At 50.9% G+C, this 7,006-nt stretch overlaps 1 long non-coding RNA gene across 1 annotated transcript; it reads left to right on the plus strand.

The window, feature by feature from the left end:
* Positions 1–403: 403 nt before the first annotated feature.
* LOC115343615 lies at positions 404–867 on the plus strand. Its single transcript, XR_003924206.1, has 2 exons — positions 404–451; positions 681–867. It is a non-coding gene; the product is annotated as an uncharacterized LOC115343615 (long non-coding RNA).
* Positions 868–7,006: the final 6,139 nt, after the last annotated feature.

The following is a 7,006-nucleotide window of genomic DNA, read 5'->3' on the forward strand; positions in this document are numbered from 1 at the left end:
AGCTGTCTTCATAAGCCTTTAATCGTGGAAATCCCCACTGTAACCCGACCTTCGCACGCTGGTGGAAAGCGAGTTGGCCTGGCGCTTCCTTCCGCGCGGTCCCAGGTCCGTCCTACCATTACCCTGAGCAGCTCTTTACCTTGGGAGGCATTTTTCTCTGCCAGCCTGGCTGCTCTTACATGACGGTGCAGAGTTCACTGCAAAGCCTCGGTGTTGACATCAGGAATATGACAGCCCTTATCTGGCCACAGACGTTTTCAAAAGCACTGGCTGGTGGCCCGAGTTACCTGAAGCAGTTACTAATTGTTTGGTGATGACGCAAATGCCGGGGTCCAATTTCAGCCCTGCTGCCGGCTCCCGGGCAGGAATGACCTGCTCGACTATTATTGCTCTCCATATCCTGGTGGCAGGCAGGCCTGAAAATTCCCCAGGTGCTGTGCTCCTGCCGTAGGTAGGTTATATTGAAAGCTGCATTTCATTTCTTTTGGAGGGAAATACTCTTTCCTGTGGCCTTTGGTCTGATTTACACCTGTGAGGTTCCCCCCTGCCATTATATGTAGAAACTGTTCCTGGTGCCTGTCTGAGCATCATTTCACGTATGCTTACGCTACACACTTTTTTTATTATCCAAAACTGTTAAAATCATATTCAATGGCTTAAAGACTCTCCTTTTCATCTAGGTACCTGGCCTAACTCTCCTATAGCAGGCACATAATAGAAGATTGTTTCACCATGACTTGTGCGCTGCCCCATTGAACTGGAATAGTCCCCTGCACCACTGGCAACACTTGTGGAAAACTGCTGTAACTGTTGCTCAATAGCACTTGAGGCAGTTTTATATATTTTTATAAATGTTTTCACTTCTGATTTGGTCATTTATAGTAAAATGTCATCTGATGTTATTTATGCAATGGTCAAAGCATAAGATATATCCCGGGGACTAGCGGTGGGAAGCACTAGACCGCAGCCTTGGCCTCCTACCCAGCCTGATTCTGTGGAATGAGTCAGCGGCTGTGCCTCAGTCTCCCTGGGTAAGATGGGATAGTAATGGGTGGATTGCAAAGCTTACGGGGTCTATCAGCCTGGTATCACCTGCCATCCAATTCCTATGATTAGCGGGAGAGAAACAAGGCAGAAACACAGAGCAGAGGCTACTGAGGTCCCCTGGGAACACACCACACGCACCAGTGGTGCAACTTCTGCTGCAGTCGGCTTGCTTGGGGTCAGTCCCGAGAGGCAGGCGGGTGGGCGGCTGGCCAAAGGGGCCTTGGCTGAGAGTGGGTGAAGTATCCCGGACAATTGCCATAGATATTTTCTGTGCACAACCCTGAAAATATTTTCTGTAAGGCTTTGTCACCCGTATGGTTATTCCTTTCTGTCTAAGCTTTTTGCAAAACAAGCGAAGTGGAGGGAAAAGAGAAAAAAAGCTCCTTGTTTTTAATGGTAACATTTAAAAATAATATAAAACCATCCTCAGTGGCCAAACCACAGAAATTGCCATGCAGATCCAAGAGCAGGTGTGCCTCCTGGAGCTACTGGAACAGCATCAGAAACCTGCTAGATCCCCAGTAGAAAGTGTCCTCTTAATTCTGGGTCAAATTCTGCTCCAAATGTGGTTGAGAGCAAAACTCTTATTTACTTTAATGCTTGCTGGCTTTCATCTGTTGTTTTTGGAATAGACTGAGATCAGACGTGAGAAGTGCAAAGTACATCTACTAGGGCAGGAGGAAGCCACGATGTGCTGGGAGAGGTTGGGAATGAGCTGGTTGGTACATCCAGTTCCTTGGGATGAGAACTTTCAGGAGCTTAACATGGCAAAGGATACTCCTGGTCATTTGGCATGAAGCTGAGGTTATGGCTTTCCATTCTTACTTCACATTTTCCTTCATTTCACCCACTGGCCCCCTGCGTGGCTGCAGCCAAACGCCCATGTTGCGCTCAGCCATGGCCCAGCTCAGTAAGTCGTTGCCGTGGGGTTTTGTGTTGCTCCCTCCTGCCAAACCAGTGGCTCTGGGGGAGCCATCCCTGTGCCTGCCGTTGTGAACGTGACCTACCCAGCAAAACAGCTCCGTGCCCGGCATCAGGTATTGAGCTGTCCCGCTGTGTTACAGGTGTTCCTCCATGTGCGTGGGTAGGTGTTTATGCTTAGCTGGCTTCATGGAGCTTCATGGACTTTAAGCTGCACCCAAAAAAGTATATGCCTTCTTCAGCTTGGGACGCGCTGAATTTCAGCCATTTTTTGTGCCGTGGATGTCATCCCATCCCTTCAAGAACAGCAGGTTGGCTGAATATGTTCTTGTATTGTGATGGAAATGGGGAGAGAAAGCACGTAAGTTGTGTGCATAGGCTACTACTGGATGCATCTCTTAATTAAATTTCCTAACTCTATAGCCAGTCCAGTTTCTGGGTCAGCGTGGATATGAAGTGGTAAATTATGGTTAACACAAATGTCCAAACAGATTCAGACCTCCCACCATTCTTCTCCTCTCTGTTCGTATCCATCATAAACTTCAGAAATAATCGACCTATTATTCAGTGGGAGAGCTCCTTTCCCACCCACTTTCCTCCCCCCTATTTCCCAAACCATTCCCTCTCACTTAAAGCCTTCCAAAACATTTAAGACTTGATACTCCAGAGTGCTGAGCACCCTGGCCCTGATTCAGTAGAGCATTTAAACATAGGAATAATTTCATTTGAAGTCAATGCAATTATTTGCATGCTTTAGTTGCTTTGGATTGAATTGCTCCATATTCAATAGGGTGGAGCCCATCGAGTCCGTTCCTGGCTGTGCCGCTCAAGTTTGCTAGACGGGGAGGAAAGCTAAAGTAGCTCTTTTCAGTGCTTGCGCTGCTGGAGAACAAAAGGAAGCGGCACCTAGAAAGGGTATTTCTGGGCAGGATGGGGTTGTTGTTCACGAATGCTGTATTGTAAAAGGCTTGTTCTCATTGTATTCTTATCAGAGCCTGGGAGATTATTCTTATCAGAGCCTGTAACATTATTTTTATCAGCTTGAAAGATGATTCTTTTATACCAGGGCAGCTGTGAGCCTCTAAAGGCCTTTCCTTTCATTTACCTCTCTGCTGCACTTCTCTGCCTCTCTCCCATCAGCATTTGCCCTTTGATATGAAAGCTCAGAGTAGACTGACATTTAAACATATAGCACTGGGCTGGAGGTTTTTTTACAGTGTAAAATGCCAGGATATGTGATTTAGACCACTGTCTCTCAGTTCCCAAGTAAAAGTATGGCTCAAGTAGGGCTCCAGTGCCTGTTTTAGGAGATTTAGCCCAGCGACGCTCATTCCTGACAGCCCAGGCTAGTGGTACAACAAAAAGGTATGCAGCCATGATTTTATCTGGGCTACCTCGGGGCTGCTAGTTTGTGGTCTGGGATGAGTCGAGCAGCTCTTTGGGACAGGAACATCCTTCTGTTATGTGTGGAGTCCAGAGTAAGACTGGAGCTCCTGAATCCTCCTGGAAGGAGGTAATTTTTAAATAATGATGATGATGATGATGATCATCATCATCACCACCATCATCGTTCTGTTCCATCTTCTGTGTCAAGCCCCCCAACTTGGCCAATACTTGTATTTTGGTATCCTAGTTTGGAAACCTCAGCAGACTCCCTGCCCAATCCTTATCAGAAGAGTGGTGATTGGGTGGCATCAGCAGATGCTCCAGGCATCTTGTGAAGTCTGTTTGTGTTGCCAGGAGGTTACCTTTGGTGTTAGCAATGCAAGGGGCTCTATAGGGTAGTTTTTGCTGTGCCTGTTAGTGTAAGAGGTATGTGCGTATCATCCCAAAGGTGAGACCGCACCCTCAGAGCTGCCAGGCAGGGATCTGGGCCGCAAAGGGCTCCCCAAATGGTCCCCAGAGGCCCCCGTGTAAAATGCCCAGTGCAAGCACAGGAGGAACAATTACATCTGCACCAGCTACCGGAGCAGGGCCAGAGCGGGATCAGGAGCACGTGCCCCGGGCAACCACCCTGCCTTGCTGCCAGTGTGGTGCCTTAGTGAGCACAGCCCCGGCCCCGGGGTGGGCAGGAGCAGCGGGTCCGTGGGGGCTGTCCCCCAGGGCAGCGGGGACGGGTCCCAATCTCCTGGCCGGGGGGAGAAAGGCTGGCTGCAGGGGAGCAAGCCGTGCTGTCACACTTGGCCTCCGGACTTGGCCCCTTTTGTTTCCTGGCTTGACAACAGTCGAAGAGACTGGCCTTGGCCGTTCATGTTTGCAGCGTAAGTGAGGCCCAAGAAAATTGTGTGAATGCTGGATGGTTTTTACTTTATCACGCTCACGCTCGTCTATTTGCTTTCCCACAAAGAGCCTCTGCGCGGGGATTTGTCTGGTTTTGTTGGTGCTGCAGAGATAGCAAGGGCAGATGTGCGATGAGTGAATAGCCACGCGGTGAGCGCATACCCACGGCAGCCAGGGACGGACTGAAACGTCTCTGTCAGCAGCGAAACCCACTTCTGCTCCTTCCCTCTCACTCCATGTCTTACTGCGCTGCAAGCAGAAAAAGTGCCATCCATGATGAAGTCACTGGCCAAGAAAAAGATAGGAAACATCAGAAAACAACCAAAGGGAGTTGTCTGGAAGCAACCAGTGGTGTTCCTGTCCAGCATTTTCAGCAGAGGTGTAAAAATTGAAGCTTGTTTCGTACCACAGACGGGGGATAATTGAAGTGAATGCAAAGCACGTGCGTAAGGGACCAGGCCAAAGATCTGCCTGGCTCAGGATCCTGCCCCTGTCCCACAGGACTGGCCGCGGGACCAGGATGGCGAGGGCGAGCTTTCCCCTCCTGCAGAACGCTCGGCTCGAGGGGAGCAGCCTGCGCCCCACCGCTGCCCCCCACCGTGCTCCCGGTGCTGCGGCCCAGCACCGGTGCGGAGCATCCCGGCGGGGCGCGCGTGGAGCAGGATGGTGCCCCAAGAGCGGGGAGCACCGACCCCGGCACTGCCCCGGGCGCAGGCGGCGGGGCGGACGCGCGAGCACGTCTCTTTCGGCTGGGGCCAGCTGTAGCCTCCTCGGCGGCAAGGCCCTGCACGCATTTTTGGAAGTGCTTCGAGACTGTTTCTCCCGAGGGCTGTTGCTGTCTGGGCGCAGCGCAGGCAATAAAACCCAACGGCAGCAGTGCCGGTGGGGCCCTCATACCATGGCTGCCTCTCCGCTGGCAGTGCCATACGGGGGGGTTGCGCTGCGGCTGCTGGGCGATGCAGTCTGAATTTAAGTTGCCTAACCCTCCCCATTTCTCGCCTGTTTTTGGCCATTTTTAACTCCGCCGGCCTCCACTGAGGAAAGATGCCCGATGCGTCCCCTCTCCCTCCCTCTCCCTGCGGGGCTCCCTGTCCACAGATGGCGAAAACACGCCGGTGAGTCCCGCACGGCCGTGCCAGATTCCGCAAATTGGGCCACGGTTCACGGCAGCTGCGCCAGGCTGGTTTCTCTCATCTTCGCTCCCTTGCACCCTGCAGCCCAGGGTTTCAGCTGCCGAGGAGCCTCCGCTGCCTTCCCAGCCGCCTGCCCCGCTGTGCCTGTCGAAAGGGAGCTGTGTTGGCCCCCGGGGTTGCGGTGAAAACGTTTGGGGTTGTGGCTGGAAAACTCCCCTCGCTCAGGCACCTGAAGGGAAACCGCCCAGATGTTTGGTTTTTTGGTTTTGTTCTTCTTCTTTTTTTTTTTTTTTCCTTAAAGTCCTGAATTTACAAGCTAGCCTTGTGGGGATTTTTTTTCAACTGGTATGGGAAAGGTCTATGTGGGGGAGAGGGAAGGGGCTGGCCCCTAATTTCTGAATACTTAAAGCTGGTGAAATTGGCAACAGGACTGGGTTATTCGCCATGATTGCATCTCCCCCTCCTTCTGCTGTGGGTCTCTACTCCACAAAAGCATGGCCTGAGCTTCTGGGCTGCTTGGGAAGAGGTTGATTCATCCTGAAAACTTTTTTGGTGTGCACTTCAGAAGGATCTGGATCAAGCTTTTAAGGTAGCTTGCATAGATTTTTAATAGAAACTTGAGTTTAATCTAGAAATGATATTGCAATTGATATTATCCAAAAGGAATGATAAAATACTGAAAAAATACCCTGTAATTCTCCAGTCTCCAGCCCTAACATAAACCCTGCCCTGCTCTTGGAGTTTGCTAGGACTGTGGTACCAGCTGTGCCATGTTTTGCCAGCACAAGTTGTATCACTTAGACATCACAACCCCGGACTGACAACCTCTCTGGCAAAAAAAGAAAAAGTTTGCGATATATACCTGGCCTATGTGCTGTAGCCATGAGGCGTCTCGTCAGCAGTGGTTTATGCAGATACTTAGAGTTGTACGAGTTTCACAATCGCATTTGAAGCCCCTGAGCTGCTGGAGCTCTCCCTGGGTGCTGTAAGGGACTGGGGCCCTCAGCAGTTTGCAGGGTGGAGCTTGTCCTCTTGCTTTAAAGCAGCTCCTCATGAATGCTGTAGACTGAGAGCGGAGGGACAGTGGCGCTTCCCACTGCTTGTACCCGGGGGAATAAAGGGAAGCGGGACTAGTGGGAGTTTTCAGAAGCCTCTAACTCACCGGAGGAGCATAAATATCTTCAAGGGATTGCCCCGAGGTGCTTCTTAAAAAAGCAGCCGGGTTAAAGTGGCTTTGCTAAGTTTGTTCCCATGAATATGATTTTCCCCAGGCACACTTTTTACATATACCTGTTAGATAAAAGCTACCACACAGTAAAAGAAAAACAACACACAACCCTCTTAATTAAAGATATCAGGGGAAGGAGGCTCCTCATACAAACAAAAAAAGAGGTGAGGTGGTTCTAGTTTAAAGAGCCCTGAGAAATAAAGCTGCCCGTGATTGCTATGGCGGTCCACCCCGGTTCCTGCACGGAGCCTAGGCTCAGTGAGTGCTGGTGGCTGGGACGTTTGCAGGCGTGTGCGTGTCCCTCTCGCCTCCTCCACCCCAGACCACCCTGTCATTGCCCGGCAATGGCAGGCATCGGAAAACCCGACTTAAAAGCTGCTCCTGTCAATGGGCTTTC

This window comes from Aquila chrysaetos, chromosome 7 (genome assembly GCF_900496995.4).
Source record: "Aquila chrysaetos chrysaetos chromosome 7, bAquChr1.4, whole genome shotgun sequence".
Taxonomy (NCBI): Eukaryota; Metazoa; Chordata; class Aves; order Accipitriformes; family Accipitridae; genus Aquila; species Aquila chrysaetos.